Source organism: Pelecanus crispus, chromosome 8 (genome assembly GCF_030463565.1).
Source record: "Pelecanus crispus isolate bPelCri1 chromosome 8, bPelCri1.pri, whole genome shotgun sequence".
In the NCBI taxonomy this organism is placed as follows: domain Eukaryota; kingdom Metazoa; phylum Chordata; class Aves; order Pelecaniformes; family Pelecanidae; genus Pelecanus; species Pelecanus crispus.
In genome coordinates, this window is record NC_134650.1 from 3,232,233 (window position 1) to 3,253,022 (window position 20,790).

Genomic DNA, 20,790 nt, shown 5'->3' on the forward strand with positions numbered 1-20,790 from the left:
CTAAAAATTCTAGGCGCCTCTTAAGGGAAAAATGTTTTGAATGTCAAGAGAGAGAGCTATAAAAACTCCAGTCGCAACTACCACCATTTCCCATTTAATATCACTCGTTAAAAACATCTGCATCAAGAATTAGGGGCGACCATTATTTTCATGCCATACGCAATTTTGAAGTTTCAGGTGAGCATTCCATGGGATGTAATAAATCTTCTGTGGCTGTAAGCAGTTGATATGGTTTATTTTAATGGCCACAGTTAAAGGTTTCATGGGATCAGGCCACAACCAAATCTCTTTATAATAATTCTTTAGGCTACTGCATAATTTATAGCCCTTATGCACTTTTCATGATCTAATTTACCTTCCTCTTAAAATATTTTGTAAAACCAGTGTTCCATTTATAATGATATATATCCCATTATAAAACATACTCACTACTTTGTTACCAGAATAGCATTTTATGTGTGTAAACCAAGGAGCATTAGCATATGCCAGAATTACTCTCCCAACTCGGTGATATACGGAGCATAATGGAATTATGAGCAATTTGGTGCACACTGTCAAAAATATAAATGCAGTGAGAGTTTAATAGCAGGCCTGCAAATAATGTTTCATAAAAAAAGCATATTTTTGCAAATGAGATTCCCCAAAGAGAGTAAAATCTAGAAGTGAGGTGAAGGAGGGCAGAGGAAGCAGGGCATGGAGTCAGCTACGGGGATTGCGATCTCATGTTCATTGTACATAAGCACCCAGAAGCGAGAGGCAAAAAGGCAAACTCCATGGATTCACCATCAACATTGCCCGAAGATGGGAGGGAATGAAAAGGCCAAAAAGTTTGCAAATTTTTTGAAGGAAGATCCACCAAGAGCAATCGTACTCACAAAGACAAATTTTTTGACCCTGTTTAACTAAAAAAACATCAGAAAGTGTGTGTCTCTCAAGCTGGCGGCAAGTGATCTCTCTGGGCTCCTTCAGTTCCACTTCTTTCTACCCATTTCAGTAGTATTTAACCATATCCAACTTAAACAGGATTTTCTTGACCTTGATACTACATAAGTTTCTCTGCCTAAACCGTACTCTGCTCTAAAGGCATGTAACAATAGTTCAACAGATACGCCAGCACGGACTATCTACCCCATATCTGACCTTCCCTAAAGAAAACCTCCCACTCACTCAAGCATGTAACGTACTTCCGTGGTGACAAAAGTTGTGAAACATAATTTTCTCGTGTTACTGCAATATATAAAATATTACACCATCTGTCATGTCGTAATGCATTAAAACAACAGGGGGTTGATCATGACTTCCTTTTGCAAGATTGTGTATATATGCACTTATATATGGTGGTTGCCTTGCTGGAAATATTTGTGATGCAATAGTTTCCTTTTTTATCAGGGTATATTCAAAATCTTGTTTGTTTCTGAAAAATACCCACACAAATCAGGCGCTGCAGAGCTAGGCTATATTTACTCCCAGAAATCCAACCTCTGAGCTGTATTACCTAAAATATCTATGGGAGGCAAATATCAGCAACATCTTACAAAGCTGTTATTTCCCTTTATTTATTTCTTCATTTACTTATGCTTTACAGCATCAACATTACCTAGCAAAAACACAGCTACATATTCAAAGATTTCCACATGCTTCACAAATATTGATGACTAACTATGATAATGTTGTCACTTAATGTTTAATATAGTATCAAAGAACCTGTGCACTTATTCCCATTTTATATACCATGAAACTGAAATGAAGGAAATTTTACTGGGTTTCCAATAACTTTTCTATAATTGAATGTTTGGGCCAGAATCAAGAATAGAATCCAAATTGCTTCATTTCCAACGTTAGGTTTCAAAAACAATCACATGTTTTATCTCAGAGCAGTTCTCTCGGCAATTGCTAACGCCTCTGTCTCAGGAGTACACGGCCCCTTTGCCTATTTCAAAGCTGGCAAGAGGAAGATTTTAGTTTTAAGGGAACTGGATGGGAACATATTTATTTCCTCCCAAAAGGTACGTACATGTGTTCTTACAGCAAGAAGATTCAGCCTAGCTATTCTCTTCCCTCTTAGGCTCTCTGAAAAGCCGAGCTCACTTCAATTTACAGTAGCTTGCACCAATTCAATAACCCCATTCAAACTCATGACAGTGACTATTATCTGTATGCCAGCTGTTTTGATATAACCAAAAGGCTATGCAACAGGAATCCAAGGATACATGCTCCCCTAAGTTAGATTTTAACTACCACAGCCCACTGACTAGAAGCCACATTTCTGCATCTCCCAAAGTCATAGAGAGAGAGAAACACAAATCCCACCTGCAGCTGCACCTCCAGGTAATGATCAAGTTCTGTAAGAGGCACAGCATTTGCCAGGCTCTTTGCTGCTTCTTATGGGGAAGAAAAAAAAAAAATCCTTTACACCTGCATCTCGATTTCTGGAGGGTTGCTGAACACAAGACTGCATATTGCATTTGGCAGTGATAAAATCAAACTGTCATTGCTACTGGAGACGGAGCACAGCTCATATATATCTTACCTTTTAAGCCCATTCTATCGAAGCTGTAGCACAAATAAAGATGAATACTATCTCTTTCTAAGCCAGCACAAAAACACCCCTCAATCTAGCAGGAACTGCACAATACTTATCACCTTTTCACAGGATCCTGTTTAAGCTTATAAATACTTTTTTATTCTTTCCAGATTTCATTCAAGATTTTTGTTAAATCCTTTCTACAAAATTTGCTGGTTTAACCTCTCCTATCAGTTTAAGATGTGTATCAGTTCCAAACAGAGAAGCTCCCTGTAACAGATAGATCTGCTGTCAATGCAGATGGGCTCGAGAGCAGCTGTCAAATTTTATATATAGCCAAGAGCTTTGCTTTGCTGTGTAGTAGGGAAAAGATTTAAGCCACTGCAAATTGCTTAGGGCTTAAGTCCACCATCCTACTAAACATTAAAAAAAAAAAAAAATCAGTTTGCTATATACTTTTTTTTTTTCATTTCAATCTCCTTAAATAAATAATTCTCACTGTGACAACCCATATCAGTATTGTAACAGCACGGAAGGGAGAACTGATCTACCTCTTCGGTCATGCTGCTCGATTCTGGTCCTCCGCATAGGCAAACTGCTGATGTTTCCTTTACATGCAAGGTCTAGAGGGGGGAAAAGAAGTCATATATCCATTACTGTGAGGTGTTGCTGGTTCTGTACCTGGTTAGATTTTTTATCATTTCTTTGGCTTTTCACCAATGCTATTAAGCAGAATAAAAGCTAAAGGCACAGCCAGGAAGATAGGGAGATCTGAATACTGCTGGTGTGACGTTCCCCCTTGGGCCAACGTCCGTGAACTATTTAAGTTCTACTTACGCCCTATTTTGAACGCTTAAACAGCACATAAGCTTAGCAAGGGCCTTGTGAACAAGACACTCTGCAGGCTTTTTCCAAAATAGGACGAGCAGGAGAAAATCATAGCAGGACAAGCTGAATGACTGCCTTCATCCACTCTGACCTCCTAGGCACGTTTCCATTTGGTGCAAGGATATACCTAAACCTTCAGAAAACTTTTAGACGTCTGAATTCCCCTCAGAACTATGGGGATTTAATAATTCAGTTTGCAGACCTCACATACACACAGGCTGTGGACTGGGCTCTCCCGCATAGCAGAACGCTTCAAGACATAACGAAGACCTGAACAAAGCGGAGACGGGAACCACACAGACGTCCATCTCTGCTGGGGTTAGGGAAGCTGCTGAGACCGGCACCCACAGGACTGCATCGTATCCTCAGACAGAAAAGCTGCAGCTTTGATCTCGTACAGATGTTGCTGACCTCTTCACAGCTGCTGCCGGTGCCCCTTTCTTCAGCTGACGGCAAAGCCCTGCTACCTGCTGAGACGCAGCTTTCCTCTCCCCTGGCCACCTTCAGACTACTCTTCAGCTTTTCAGAAAGACAACTGAAACCTTTTGGAAATGTTGTGTTCACCCATAACAGCACAAACTGTTTATCCAAAGTTAGTCTGAATGATAGTCTTCAGCAACTGTCTATTGAGTCTTATTAACGGCAAAATCTTGGTCTACTTGTTTTTCACGACAGCTCAACGCCAACAGCAGAGCACCCATTACACCCATCTGCTACATTTGTCCTGTGGAAAGGAAGCTGCAGGCACCAAACAGGTAAGTCTATAAGCAATTACTCATTTGCACGGGCATTTACTAGATTTGTAAATATAAACTTTGCCTGGTGGGCTTTGTAGAAGGGGTGGCATAATTCTAAATCAAGAGTGAGATTACATTATGTTTTATGGATTTTTTTTTTTTTTTTAAATCTCTGTTGTTACATTTTCTGCATGTACATCTTAGAGTTTGTACATATATTTCCAGTCTCTGTGCATTGTTATTTATGTTTATAGGTTGTTTGAGGGAGACATTTCTTTCCAATAGAAACTGGAAATATTAGAGCAGGAAATTTAATCTCTTTAAAAACCAAATGAAACAGAGGAGAAAAAAATAATGTGTGAGAATGGGTTTCTTACCTGCCAACCCAGAAGGCTGCAGAACATTTAATTGGCATGGAGGGACAGTGGGTGACAAGGTCAGTTAGTGCAGGCCATCTCGGTAATCCCTGGGCCTAGGAAATGCTGGCCAAGCTTTCTTTTTTGCAAACTCATTTTAGTTTGAGAAGGGTTCAAGCTAAATATTCTTCTGTTCAGTATCCAAACAAGCACTATTAACCATGGCCCCACCAGCTAGAAAGCAAGCATGAGTTTTCATAAATGTGATTCAATAGAAAAAAAAAAAAAAAAAAATATCCTACCACTTGTCTACTCTGAATAAGAGAAACGTGTCTAATCATGCAAGACGGGTATGGGCTAGAAAAGCATTTGGATGTGGAGACCATGCAGGGGTACACAGGACTAGACCTAGACCTCGCCACTTCCAAATACGTTTGGCTTGTGTATTGGCACAACCCACAGTGGGCAGAGACTTCTAAAATTAATTTCTATTTTAATGTTGATATTCCAGCTGGTATTTCTCCCAGACATTCTGGATTTGCTTGGCTACTAGTATTTGTTTCTACTTGCACCCACAACCAGAACCAGAACCATGTCCTAGTCTAAGCATGACACAACCTCAGCACAAACTAAAGCAGGAATCTGTGTAAAACAATTTCTACCTCCTGTTTCCTAAGGGTGAAGGAGAGGTGAAGAGAGAAGGAGGGTGAAAGAGAAGGAGCAGATAGCAGGGAAGTTATGGATGGTTATGGTGGATGAAAGCAGCCTGTATATCCCAAAGGTCCATCTCAGAGAACAAAACCTAACAATTATGAGGAAAACAACAAAAATAGCATGGGTGGAAAATCCCACTCTGTGGTGTGATCCTTCCCATTATTTCCTCACCGAGTCACTCTTTCAAGTGTCTGCATCTTCTCTCTCCTTTATTGCTGCAAGTTTTATTGCAATTTTTTCACAGTTCTATATACCTACTAAAAAGGGGGGAAAAAAAAACCCCAAGACATCCATCTATCTCTTGTTGTTGGTAACTCTGAATGGGCTGGATACGGAGAAAGCAGCAAGTCCGTGGCAGACCCAACAGCACTGCATGTATGTAGTCCATGCTGCCAGATGTTTGTTCTGTCTGGATAAGAAATAGTTTCTCTCATTTCATTTCTGCTTGCATACCAGGAGCTGGATGCATTAAAGGCAAAAGTACCTTTATTACCTGCTCATCTCTCACTCCCATGTGCATTTGCTTCTCACGCAGGAGAAGATTACCTCTTTCAAGCTGTTCTTTTCCACTTTTGTTCTCTGCTGAGCTACTGCTTGTCAACACATTTATCCGTTTGCTGCTTTCAGCCAAAGAAGTAAAAAAAAAAAAAAAAAAAACAAAACAGATTAAAAAAGGAGCAGGAGGAGGAGAAGCTTCACTTTTGGCACTGTATCTGTGTAGCTGAAGAGAGAAACATCATCAACTGCCAAGTGATCTGATTCTTCAAATAAAGGGATAAATAAAATAAGAGTGTTTACGTTGATCAGCTCTTCACGCTGGGGTGAGGTGAAACCAAGATGCGGATTTGGCCCATCCCCTGCCTGCACTGGCTCCAGCTGGGGATGGCTGCGCACCCCTTTATAAGGGTGGTGGCTGTTCTGCAGGACAGAGGTCTCTAAGTGCAAGGTCTAGGTCAGGGTTTGGGAAACCACCAAGATCTTGCACGGCTCAGAGAGAAGAGCTTTTAGCCTCAGGAAGACTCTTCTTCATGCTCATTACAGCTTCAACCTCTCGTATTTGTGTGGCATGAGACACCACCAAGACTATGGGAAAAATTTGGAATTCGGTTCAAACCCCAAATAGCTTTCATTGGCAGTTTTGAACCATTGGCCTTTGTCTTGAGGTGGTCCAACAGACACAAAGAGGTTTTTTCTAGTTTTCAAAAACCTTTGGAAGTGTTGCTGAGTCAGGCTAAGAAACTTCAGCAAAAACAAATATGCATGTTCCCTATTCACTAGTTAACACTAATGATAATTTAGCAGTCCCTTGGCATGACACACTTCTCTCATAATCTGTAATCTACACCCGCAGCTCTCCTCTCACGATCTCGCTGTCTTTGCTGTCTTCCCACACTCCACTCAGTGTTTTTGGTTCTTTTTCCCGTCACTGCGTGGTACTGACAGGTGCTATGGATACTCCTGAATTTGTTACATTTTAGACAACCTTGTTAAATCAAAACAAATCACTTCCTACATTCAGAGACCCACTTCACTGAAATAAACAGTAAAGTATTTTCCTGGTAGGAATACTGGTAGCCACAGCACTCTCAATGCCATTATTTGCATCAGAAGAAACACACGGGAGCGGCACTGATGAGCTTCTTTCTCTCTCTACAGGGCACCATGAAGGTGAGATGAAGAAGAGCTGTTTTGCAAGTGGTCAAAAAAAAAAAAAAAACCCAACACCCAAATAATTTTTCCAAGCTTGCATTAGGGTTTCATATTTTTGCCTTGGCTCAGTTGCTCTTATTCAATTAAAGATTAACTAATCAGCTGGAATTAAGACCTCTTGGGCAAAAAGGAAGAGTGAGAGCAAGCTTGTTTAAATAGATAAGAGAAACTAATACAAAGGCTAGAATATTGATCACCAAGGTTTTAATTAGTTTGATACTGATGGAAATAATGCTTGCAGAATTGGTGAGAAAGCATTCTTTTCTAGAAGGCTGTTCTGGGCTCCTTCCCGGATGGGAACCATACAGAAGGAGATGGTACAAAGCAAAAGGTACTCCAGCCACCGTAGTAACAAAGCGGTGACTTCAGCAGGAGATGGATCGAGCCCTAATTGATGCAACACATGCAGAGAGTACAGCACATCATTTCAATATTGTCTTGCCAGGCTACCAAACAGACACTGAGCAGACACCAGCATCATCTTCTTTAATGTAATATTTATCAAGAAGTTCTATTTTTCAAAGCAGAGTATTTATTGATATCTTGTGCCTGGCTGAACTTCAGCACACACAAGTTGTATATATTTCAAGGAGAATATCAGCATTATGAAATACTGCAAAATGTTAACTCTCTCTTTAATTAATCTTCGGTTGTTTGCAGTACGCACCGTTCATCATTTTGAACTGTCACCTCTGAAACTCTTATCACGAGAAGGAGAGCTTCTTTCTCAGGGCTAGATACATCCGCTTTCTACTCTGCTTGCTTAGAGTAACTCTGAGCATGTAGGTCAAAATTCATCCTGAGCAGCAAGCCAGCAAAATGCCTACGCACCACTTACCTCCTCCAAATACAGCGTTTTGAGACATAAATGATGAATAGGGCTTGTAGTGACACTCAGTACCAGGGTGAAATTCACCCATTATGATGAATTGGCTACCAGGAGCTCCTGGAGAATTTTCTGTGATGGTTATCATCGGCTGTGCTTCCCTTTCTTGTACTTGCTGCATCCCAGCGTGAATCTTGGCACAGTTACGGGATGAGGTCAAGCAGATTTGAATACCCTCTGGACCTTCATCTCTTTGTTCCTTATTTACGTAAAAAGTACGCTTACCAGAATAGCTGGTATAAATGTTTTGTAACCCTGATTACTGCCAAACAAACTAGGCAGAACGTGGAGCAAACTATATTATGAATTTCCTCTCTTGCAGTTGGTTTAAATACACCCAGCTATTTATCCTTCACAGTGCAGAGCTTCAGGGAAGGTCAGGGAGCCCCAGGCAAGTCAATAAGAATGCTCAGGTGTGGGGCTACTGTGCTAAAGGCATGATCCCATGCTTGATGCAGACATACACGTTACTGACTCTACCAGGAGTTTTGGTTTCATAGCTGGTATATGAGATTTGAGCAAGAGCTAGGTAAGAAAACGTAGTAAACCAAGCTTAGGATTTGCACAGAACTCCTTTCCAAGCTATGTTCATTGCCTGCATTAATTAACAAATTGTTAATGTGCCAATGTCTATCCTTCCAAGAATTACTCAAAATGCTAATAATTCACTTACACGTCTGTGGTTTTAACTCAATAGATTCCCAAGGGTTTCCTTCCACCTATTGTCTACCTGCTGAAAGAAAGCTCTTCTCCTCAGTATTTATGAAATAATACATGGCAGACAAGGGAAACCAAAAGGGACTGCTGAGAAGTTAAATCAGAATGGGTGAAGGGTGTAGGAGCTGTCAGCAGCGAAGTAAAACAATAATTGAATCTTAAAAGCTCAGTGTTACAGTAATAACTGATAACAAAATGTTCTTTTAGTTGTCTCAGTAGTCTAAATTTTAGCTAATCTAGTTTGATTTCAATAGCCTTAAAAATAGAAACTTATAATAGAGTTCAGAATAAGCAACATATTACACAGTAACATTCACGCATTTGCAAAGGTCTGCAGAGGATGATACAGACCGACATTTAGTCAGTAACTTTCAGCCAAAGATCACAGAGGACAAACTGATTGTGTTGGGAACCTGTGAACCTATCACTGAAACATAACTGGGTTTCCTCTACTTGTGCACCCCTTGTTTTACCCTCAAGCTGAGGACACCAAAAACCAATAAGCCACTTAACAGCATTCACTGACGACAGGATTTTAGGGAGGATGAGGGCAACTGCACCTTAGGAGCACCATGGGGACACCCAGACAACATCTCAGCAGACACGGACTGCAACACCCATCACCTATCCCTAAAGCACTAGTTAGTCCAGAAGATAGGGCCCCACTTCTGCTGATGGGTCGATGTCTGGCACTACATGGATAGACTGGTGGAATCCAATTGAACTGCCTGGGTACACGTGAAAAATTTTGCAGGATTGATGCCCACGTGCCAAGGTATGAATGCATTTCTGGATGTTGCTTAGCAACTCTGTATGTTTGCAGTGTGGGCACGGCGACACCTCTAATGGTCACAGTATCTCCTGGCTCCATCACATAAGGCTGCTTTGCAGAAGAATAAATACCATTTTCACCTCAAACTGGTTTTTCACAAACCCATAAAAATTCATAAAAACACACATTTTTACACGTTGGATTTCACACAGCTGGGCAAGTTTACAATTCTTTACTGACTCCAGTGTGAGAAAAAGGAAGATGCAAAACGCCATCTCTAAAAGGGTAGTGCAAGTGTGAGGCATTGCTCTAAAGATAACAATGCGCACTATTGCATATTTACTGTCTTTCAGGAACTTCATGGCAAGTCCTTACCAAAAACCTGCAATCGGAGCAGCCCGGAACCTCAAGCTGGAATTCAAAAATACAGCTCAGTTATTCTTGGCATTCAGCTCATTCCCAGTGAGAGAGATGCTGCAGGTGAACTCCCACCTTCACTGACATCAGCAGGGCACTAATGGGGTTACACAGGTGTAATCCTGACCAAAATCTGCCCCTGTAACTTCAACAGAAGGAATTTGTCTGTCATCCGTATCCACTCAGTTGGAATTCATCAATATCTGTTGCAGAAACGGGTAAGAAAACGCTATTTATATGATGTGCGCTTTCTAGACTTGCATTTTAAAGTTCATGACATGAATCAAAATGAACAAAAAAAAAAAAGCTCTGCGTGTTGCCTTTGGTAAAGATTTTAGGCACCACACCATCATGGCACCTTCTCCAGCTCCACTGACATCTGCCATTCCCACGGACTATGTCAGGAGTCTCTTCCTCCAATGCATTTTTTTCCCTGAATGGGACAAGCCAGGGACTGCGCATCACAGCCGGTCTTTGCCAGACGGTGTCCACCAGAAGGGAACTTCCCTCACGTTCCACTCAAAGTTGGATGTCTACCACTGAAGCAAAAACCCGGTAATAAAGGCTAAACCAACACACATACCGATCAGGAAAGCGTGTCCCCCTCGAGAGAGAGAAATGTGTCGGCTTGAATTAAGGTTCATTTCGTAACCAGGTCCTGCTTTGTTTTATTACAAAGGCTTGAAACCAGGCACAGAATAAAATATTTCTGCAAGCCCACTTTCTGTCCTCAAAGCACTAAGATGCTTCTGGTATTTTATAGAGTATAATTTTGTGCATTAAATAAAACATAGCGACAATGAACTGAAGGGGTTATTTAAGTGTTATTGGGGGGGGGGGGGGGGGGAGTTATATTTTGTTTTAATGACTTTGAGCTAGATAGCAAAAAGTGAATTAACTGCACCCTGTGCAACTTTTTGGTAGAAACTACTGGTTTCTAGGTATCATTTGAAGCATAGTCCCTCTTCTAATACCATTCTGTGAGAATAAATGCGGAGTAGAAAAGAAGAAATAAACTTAAAATAGATTAACAAAAAGAGCCTGGGACTTTGTTTCTGCTCTTTTCATGCATTAACCGCAGCAGCTAAACTGGAACAAAACCCCAAACCACAGTCCCTCTCTTCCACCCTAACGGGATTAGGTATCAGTTAAAAAGGATACTTTGAATACCAATCACACATGAAAACCAAGCACCAATTGCTGATCCAATTAAAATACCAATGAGAAAAGCAATTAATCAGAATACCAATTAAAAATTATGAAACAAGTTATTATTAGATTACCAATTCCAAGTAGACCGCCATTTGAAGTGTATCTCTCAGAGCAATAACTTGGAATTTCAGGTAAAACAAAAATATGTATTGCTAAAGCACCAAAATAAAAATGAAACATTTTAACATTTTAAATTTTGGTTGCATGGAAATATTTTTTTCATTTACATTTGCAATGTCTAATTTTTCATTGCATTTTGAATTGTCAGTCTTCCACGGAACAGAAATGCTAAATTTCAGATAGGTCCGTTAAATAAGAACACACTGTATGTATACATTCTAGTGTTAAGACTGACAGTTTTTACTGGAAGGTTTGCTGTTCTACTGCTCTTGTTTTTCTTCTTTCTTCTTAGTAAAGATTTATATTCATAGCATCCTGCATCTCTGCAGCACTGAAAACACAGACAGTGCCAGAGCAACAAACAATTCTTCATAGCCAAGCCCCTAGATCCAAAAGGTCACCTTTCCAGACACAAGCTGAAACCTCTTGTATCAGTAGAACGTATTTAGTTCATGTCCACAGTCCCTTACAGGAGACACGAATAGAAAAGTTCAATGAGCCAGATCATGACATTAGCATACATGACCCTTCCTTTCACTCCTCCACCATTTTGGCAGACACAGGAATAATTTTCCTCCTGTTCCAGGCTACCGGGCAGCTCAGAGGCATGCGAAGTAGGACAGTGGCACATTTCCACGTTCATAACACACCCAAGGAAATTCTGCTCCATCGCCTCTGTTTCCATAGAATCATAGAATCGTTTAGGTTAGAAAAAACCTTTAAGATCATCCAGTCCAACCATTAACCTACACTACCAAGCCCACACTAAACCAATCAAGGGTAGACTAGACTAAACCATGTCCCCAAGTGCCACCTCTGCCCGTTTTTTTAACACCTCCAGGGATGGGGACTCCCCCACCTCTCTGGGCAGCCTGTTCCAATTCTTGACCACCCTTTCTGTAAAGAAATTTTTCCTAATTTCCAACCTAAACCTCCCCTGGCGCAGCTTGAGCCCATTTCCTCTCATCCTGTTGCTAACTACTTGGGAGAAGAGCCCAACACCCCCTCCCTGCCCCCTCCTGCCAGGGAGTTGTAGAGAGCGATGAGGTCTCCCCTCAGCCTCCTCTTCTCCAGGCTGAACACTCCCAGCTCCCTCAGCCGCTCCCCACCAGCCCTGTGCTCCAGACCCTTCCCCAGCTCCGCTGCCCTTCTCTGGACACGCTCCAGCACCCCAATGTCCTTCTTGTAGTGAGGGGCCCAAAACTGGACACAGCATTCCAGGTGCGGCCCCACCAGCGCCGAGCACAGGGGCACAATCACCTCCCTGCTCCTGCTGGCCACACTGTTCCTGATACAAGCCAGGATGCTGTTGGCCTTCGTGGCCACCTGGGCACACTGCTGGCTCATGTTCATAGTCCATAAGTCTATGAATACCAGGAAGCCCATTTTTGGAGCCCAATCACAATATAGACTCGTAGTCAGAGATTGCCAAGGCCCCCTTAATACCCTACTGATAGTTCTAGCAATTAGCTGTGGTCTTAATAGCTCCTTCTATGTTTGCCAAGAGAGCCTCTGACCTCCTTGTCCCTGTTGTACCTCTTTTCCCAGCCCTTCTGAATTCTCAGCCTGGGAATGCAACATGCAACTGTCCACCAGACACCCCCATAGCTTCTCACCTTGAGCAGCCAGCACAGCCCCAGGTAGTCGGTGTTAAGACATTTCACAAATGCAGGAATGCTCTAAGGATGAGAAAACTAAATTAATATTTTGTCTTCACATACAGGCAAACGTGCAACTCCAGGTACCTGCAATCTGAGTGCAGGGAAACATAGGCGTTGGCAAACGCAGAAGGAGTAAAACCTTCCGTGATGGGGAAACCTCCGCGCCCGCCTGACCTTTCCTCCCTGCTAAGCCCCGGGATGAGCAGAACGGGATGAGCACCGTGGTGCGGCAGGTCCCAGCTTGCAGCAGGTCAGCTTAAATCAGCTTAGAGGGGGAAAAATCCCTGGCAGGGTCTTTTAACAATCCAGTAGTTTTATAGGAGGAAAACAGTGAAACTAAGCGTATCCTGGAAAATGACAATCTCTTGCTCTTCATTCAATTTGCCGTAGCTATAGAAGCATAGCAAGCATATGGAAACGCTTACGCCTGCTTCCAGAGGCCGGTTTAACATAATGTTCGCTATCTCAGAGCAGGACATGCTCTCGCTGGACCGTCCATGGTTAAATAGCCAAGTTTTTGCTTTGTTTTGCTATGTTATTAAAAAAAAAAAAAAAAAAAAAAGTAAAATGAAGAAAGATCTAAATTCACTGTGCATAGTAGGGACTGACAGCTGTGCAAAGCACATGAAGGTGAAATATTTGTCTTCCATAAGGTGAAAATTATATTGATCGCTATTGACAGGTTTTGCTCATTATGCACTTGGAAATATTCTCTACTGATCCCACTGCAGAGCTAAATCCATGAATTTAAGCAGACTCTATTATACTGACAGAAAAATCACATCCCTAACCTTAGATCCCCAGAGGTACAATTATTAACCTCCATGACAACTTTTAAAGAGCAGTTCAGTGGATAGAAAATAGCAGCTTTTGACCTGTAATGCAGAGCTGAACAGAAAATTATATCCTTGTGTCAGAATCGGATGGGATGGGCAGAGCCCCCACCCCAGCGAACAGATTCGCTTCTCCACGGAGTTCTGTGAGGGCCTAAAAGAAATTTCTGTGCTGCCCTATTGGATTGCTACGGGCCCTAGGGATTCAGACCTTTTAAACATCGCAAGCCATTCCTGTTAGGCTACTAAAGCCCTTCTGAATGCACGCGCAAGGTCTGCATTTATCCAAACGCATTAGAGATGGGAGATTTTTAAAGCGAAAAAGATTTGCATCTTCTGATTCCTTTCTCATGGACATCAAACCGTAATGCTTTCTTCCGTTTTGGAAATAAAACTTGCCCAGGATGTGAGTTAGACTGCAGCACCTCTGCCCGTACAGCTGCTGTGGGAGGAGGAACGGAGACCTAAACCCCTACACCGCTCTCCCTCAAGCCCGGGAGCCAAAGGACAAGAGGAAAAGCAGCCCATATTCCCCACGTTAGACTGGTCCGGACTAAGAATCAGTTTAATAAAGGGAATCATGGATTTTTTTTCTTTTTTTTTTTTAAAACCTTTTATGTGAAATGAGTCAAGGAGATGTTTCCCTGGCTGCACAGGGGGAGGAAACTACATGTGGCAGAAAACGTTCCTTCCTTAATATTTTTGCCTTTTGCTGATTTCATAGTTCTGGCGGTTGAGACCTACTAAAGCCCTCTTTTCTCAGAAACATGCTGGGGTTGAGGGGAGGGGCGAGAAATGGATTTATTCTCCTCCTGAACTGATTAAAAATCCCGATTAAGATATTCATTCTTTAAGGTTTCCCTTAACGCGTTGGCTAGGGGCTGACGGAAGGTGGCTTGCTGGGAGCTGATCGTGCGCACAAGGCCCACGGGCTGGTGGGAGGACAGGGGTGCGCGAGCGTGGCTCGCCCCAGCAGCCCAGGGGAAATGCCTGAGCCCAGCTGTAACGCCCACAGCTGCAGCATCCCAGCCACAGCTCCCAAAGACACTTCCCCTGTCACCACCGAGTATGTCACACTGTCCTGGTTTCGGCTGGGATAGAGTTAATTTTCTCCCTAGTAGCAGGCACAGGGCTGTGGTTTGGATTTAGGATGAGCAGAATGCTGATCACACGCTGATGGTTTAGTTGTTGCTCAGTGCTGCTTATGCCAGGCAAGGACTTTGCAGCTTCCCATGCTCTGCCAGGGGCACAAGGAGCTGGGAGGGGGCACAGCCAGGAGAGTTGATCCCAACTGCCCCAAGGGCCATTCCATACCATACGGCGTCATGGGCAGTATAGAAACTGGGGGGGTTGGCCGGGGAGCAGTGATCGCTGCTCGGGAACTGGCTGGGCATCGGTGGGCGGGTGGTGAGCAATTGCATTGGGCATCACTTGCTTTGTATATTAATATTATTATCATCATTATCATTCTTATATTGTTACTATTACTAGTACTATTTTACTTTATTTCAATTATTAAACTGTTCTTATCTCAGCCCAGGAGTGTTTCTCACTCTTACTCTTCCAATTCTCTCCCCCATCCCATCGGGGCAGGGGCAGCGAGCGGCTGCGTGGTGCTGAGCTGCTGGCTGGGGCTGAACCCTGACACACACGTAGTGAATTATCAGCAGCCCAAGGAAACAACTACAGCTATATCAAAGCGACACGAATTCCCAGTTCTTCTAGTCTGGTATTCTCAGCCCAATCCTTTACCGAGTGCAGCTCTGACACCGCACACAGCATCCTCTGTTGCCTTGTGGATTTCCCCCCCTCTCTTTTTTTTTCGTTTTTTTTCTTTTTATTGTTCTCCACCCTCCTTCCTTCTCTCACTTCCCCCAGTGCCAGTTCCAGGACAGTCTTGGCTGGCGGACGGCAGGGGCTGCACCCATGAAATCAATTAAGTCTCTCCCGGCGTGCCTCAGTGCCCTATTGCTGCATTAACTTCTCTCCACACTAGGCGTTATTACTAAAACCTGGTTTTATATATTATTCCCTACCCCTCCAGTTTTATCGTCATGCCCTGAGCCATAGTGAAACATGCAGAGTTAAAGTGAGCAGATAATCAATAGCCAAACCCCACCAGCACCATCCTCATCCCACTCAAAGCACCACAGGTCATCTCTACTTATCAGAGAGAGAAGAGGGTTGGACTCCTGTTTTAGTTGCTAAGCCATCAAAAAATATTCAAATATCATTTTAACACATTTTTAGATGATTACTCATCTCTTTAAACATAAACCTCATCCAACGATAAATATGCTAACATACACATTAAAATTGCACAGTGCAATTTTCTCATTATGCGCGGCAAGCATAATTCATACAATGATTGGAGACTAACTATTAAAGCAAATTATTTATTTAATTCTAAAGAGCAGAGCTGTAAGTAAAAGGAGACCCTACTCACTAAATAACCTGGGAACATAATTACTTCAAACACATCCCCTAGGACCCATTTCATCATCCTTTCATGACCTCAGAGGAGATAATGTAAAGAAAATGGACTGTGTGTTTTCCCACAGAAATACAGGCATCCAATTCCTTTCCAATTTCCTTCACCTAATTCCACTGAGAAAAGCGCTCAAATTGCTCAAGATACTGAATAATAATCCAAAAAAAAAGCCATTCTATCCTGCCGTATTTTTTCCTGGAGCTGATGGATAAAGTCATTTGAATCCTTAAGGATGAACCTCGGTTGGGAGGCAGTGACCACATTAACTTAGTGGGAGTAGCTTGGCCAAAGCAGCTATCGGCATGTGGAACAGTTAAGGGTTAGTAATCAGTGTCCCCACGCACACGGTGTAAAATACGGCAGTAATGACTGTGTACACAAGGTAGGGGTGTGCATTCCTACCTATGCAAACAGGAAAACCAGCCATCGGGGATCAGGTCAGCAGCCAAGCACGCAAAGGGGAAACGTGCACGCTGTGCATCAGAAAGAACGATCATTTTGGAAGTGGCTGTGAAAGTCTGGGCAGCGAGCCTTTTCTTTATGGTATAGTGGCAATAATTCCCTTCTTCCCCAAGATTTGAAATTGCCAAATCTGATCTCAGAGAAAGAAAGCTTGCCTGATGGCTGCAGTTTTTGACAGTAGTATCTGTATCTGCAAATGTCAAAATGCAGAGAATTATTTGGTCTCACATCAGCGGTGTCTTGAGCCTTTCTCACTGGAATTCCTTTTGTCCCAAGACTGCCCCGAAGGTAAGAAATTAGTGCCACTCCTCACTGGCCTGCAAATAAGACTAAAGTCTATATTATTGCTCCGGCTCCCTGCTTTGGAATATCCCATTGCTGTGCCAGGGTGCATAAGAACGGCTGACAAAAGAACCTCTTGGTCTTCCACCTGGAAATCATGTTCTTTTGAGAGTATCTGAACAAGAATAATGACCACCATGATTGACCTGGGAGGAATGTAAGAGCCACTCAGCATTTGCAGATGCCATATGGTAGATCAACGTGCAAAGGTGCTCAACACCTCACCAACACATCCACGCCAGCGTGAATATCCACGGCTGCATGAGTTACTCCAAGAAGCGACGGATTTTTGTTACATCTGCCAGTGAACTTCCAAAGGAAACTTCTACTTCGAGGATTTAGATGTACTCAGTGCCACTGTGCTCTGCGGAGTTGGCTGGCTTTGACAGCTTAGCAAATCTCCAGGTTTGATCCTGCAAGGCTTGGCAATATATTTTTAGCTGCCTTCGGAGGGGAGAACCTGCAAAGCAGCTCACGACCTGGCAAGCGACACAGCACCAGCGAGCTGCACTTGTGCAGGAGAAGAGACAAAGGGAATTAAGCGGATTTTAAAACTCAAATTCTAATAAGCAGCCACTCGCATTTGCATTAGCACAGTGATGTTTCACCTCACAACGCCAGTGGTGGTGGGGACAGGGTTCCTTTGATCAACCTAAAGGCGCAGAACCGTAGGAGCACAGCAGTTGTGCAACTTGATGTCATGCAGCGATCTGGCTCTCCTTCATCAACTCAGTTGTTTCCCATTTTTCAGGTTAATTAAAGACTGAACTTTGATTTAATTTCGATTTCATGTTTTAATTTTCAAGAACGATCAGGTTTCCCTTAAGTTCAGAATATAAAATATGATTCTTTATTCATGCAGTCCTGTTTTAACCAAAGACAAATAAGGAATATCCAGGTATCTGTTCTCACTCTGAAATTTAAAAGACTGGAAAAACATCCAGTATGTGGGCAAAGCAAAAGCTCGAGTAAAGGAGGAAAATTAGAAGGAATATGCATCTATATTGCCTAATCTAGTGACTAGCTGAGGATATTTTCAACACAAGGACGCACAAAGGGGAGTTCCATGCTAAATATCTCATTGAAAAGAAATCCTGCGCTTGTGCTCTTAGTAGAAAAGCTAGCTACAAGGAAACTGAACATTAATGCACATTTTAAAAGATACCAAGGGGCATTTCCAGTGTGGGAAACCTAAACCATTGGTCTGTGTCTTGGTAGTCAGAACAAATTAACTGTAAATGGACACGGCTGTTGTCATCTCATCACAAAACCAATTCAGGTTCAGCAGCAAGCGTGGGAGAGGGGGAGTGAGGTGAAAAACTTACAGCTGGAAGCCCAGATGTTAAGGGACTTCTGTGTGAGATGCTCAGTGTAAAATCAGAGAGAAAATTTAAACTACACTGCACCAAACTGGGTACTTCAGGATGACTTTGCAATTGTCAGCGGTGAGACTATAGAAAGCAACTCCGACACCCCAGGAGAGGCAGGAGAAAATACAGATGTGCAGTTAAGGTTTATGTATTCCTTTTAAATTATCAAGGTCCAATTTCAGCTCTACTGTAGTCTTCCACTGTATTTTCAGGTAAGGCATTTGTTCACTCTGTGCCTCAGTTCTTCCTCTGTAAAATGGAGTCAACAACATTTTCTGCTCCCAGGTGGTGCCCGTCTTACCTGGATGTCAGCACAAGCTTGTGCCATATTTCCACCTGCACGGTAGAAAGCCTGCTTCCTGAGCAACAGAGACGTGAAATAAGGTACTGGCTGAAGAGGTATAATTTCAAATACTAAAATTGGAATTATTTTGTACCACAGACAGCACCCGGCAGTCAGCAATATCCCCGCCAGGGCCAGCTGGAACGGCCATTTATTTGTGCCTAGAAAATCTCCATCAGAACACATGGCCTGAAAAATGTGATCCTTTATATGTTTAAATAGATGGATTCTCAGTTCCTGAAGATGTAGCTGAGGAAAATAACATGAAAATATAAGCTTTAAACTTCTCTACCTTGGATCATGATGTTTCCAAAGGGGCTTCAATGCAGCTTCTTCATGTGCCTGTACAAAACTGCTCACTTGTGCATATTAAATTAGATTTGGGTGTAGTATATGCTATTTGGAGGGCAGGATTTTGAGAAGATTTCAGTTTGAAAAAGAAGAGAAGCAGGAAAGAAGTCAGGGAATAGGGGTTTTTTTCAATGCATTAATGCCTGCAGCCGTTTTTGTTTCAGTAAAAAAAAAAAGTAGTAAACTAGCACAGCTCATTGATGCAGAAGTGTATAAGTAAATGTCAGTGCAAATACAATACAAATCTCTCCTAATATCTTTCGATGTGGAAAAAAATACTGATTTTTCTGCCTTTTAACTGAATGCAGGTCTGTGGCTTTGTGCTGATGTTTGATTCGGGAAATTAAGAGAGAAGATAGCCACATTTAGAGAGGGTTAATAGACTCACCGTAGATAACGCGGAGATGCTGCCAAAACCATTAATAGATGCAGATCATTTAAAATTTCGTGGGAACACTTAAGACCAAAAGACAATACATGTGAAAGACAGCTCAATGTTTGCCGAGTAAACAAAATAATGATAGATTGGGCATGTCAGCATAACCCGGGTGGAAACGGGGTTTGAGGCATGTGATGACAGCTCTCTGACCAGAGAAGCAACTGTTTTCTTTAGAGGTTTGGTTTTGTCACAGGCAGTTTTAGAAATGGGCTGAGCAGGTAAAGGCGAAGGGCCACGGAAAGGGAAATGAAGCAGCTGCGAGTGGGAGGTTCAGGACGAGCTCAGAGAGGTGTGCCGGCTAATAAGCTACCGGAGGGTCTCCCGGGTGCTATCAGGAAGACCATGCTTACAACATGAAGGTGCTCCTGCCTTCCAAGAAACGGCTTCTTTCCAGAATTATAGATCCTATCAAAATCACCCACAAAATGAGAAGAAGGAAGATTGCAATAATCATCAGATCCTTCAGGAAACATCACTAGAATAACAAAACACAAAAAAACCACTGGGTTTCCAGCGAGCTAAAGTGCCACCCTGCTCTTTAACTCTGTCCCTGTGTACAACACATACAAAAATGCTATTTGCTGAATTTGTGTCTCGACTGACATTTTGGGCAAGTCACTTTTTCTTACTGCTCCACAATCACAGAGTTAAAAGGAAGATTAGCCCAGTCCCCAGGCACACCCCAGTAAGCCAGGTCTGTGGTGCAAAGCCTGCCGAGCTCTTCGATAACACTCCTCGCCCCGGAGGCTGGGAAACTCTCCTGGTATTTGCCTTCTTTCTTTACACCTTTTCACTTGCGGAAGAGTCTCCTCACCTCACAGATGGGCATGTCCTAACAGGGTTTGTCTCCATCCAAATTACACCAGCAATTAATTTCACACCTAAGCAGCTTGGCTAAGAACAAGTTGTTCTTGGCCCCGCCGGGACTCATCTCTGGGTTTATGTTCTTCACTGAGCCACATGCAGACATCCTGAGGGTCACAACCATCATAAACTTGACTGAAGCTGGGAGGGCACGGTTCAGGAGGAAGCAGTGACCATGCCTGCCTAGTCCTGGGCAGCCCACATTGGGGCAAAGCCAGTTATATTCTCCATACAGCCCCTTCTAAATGATGGAGACCTTCCATGAGCATGACTTAGCACAGCTTCTCTGTTCAAAACCTCTCAAACCAGAACAAGCTTCTCAAGGAAGATCCTCCAAGTTAACTAAAGGACAACATAAGAATGGGTAAATTAAACAGCATTACAACTCTAGATGGACAGTTTCTTTCAGAATTAAGTCAGTCTAATTAAGCTTAATTCACTTCCAAGGAAAATATTTTTTCAGAGAGCAATGACTGTTATAAAATACAATTCTCCATCAAAGAGCAAATATAATTATTCAATATGAGGAGAGAAGAAAGAAGCAATACAACCAGTTTTTAATGGCAGATGTTATTGAATCC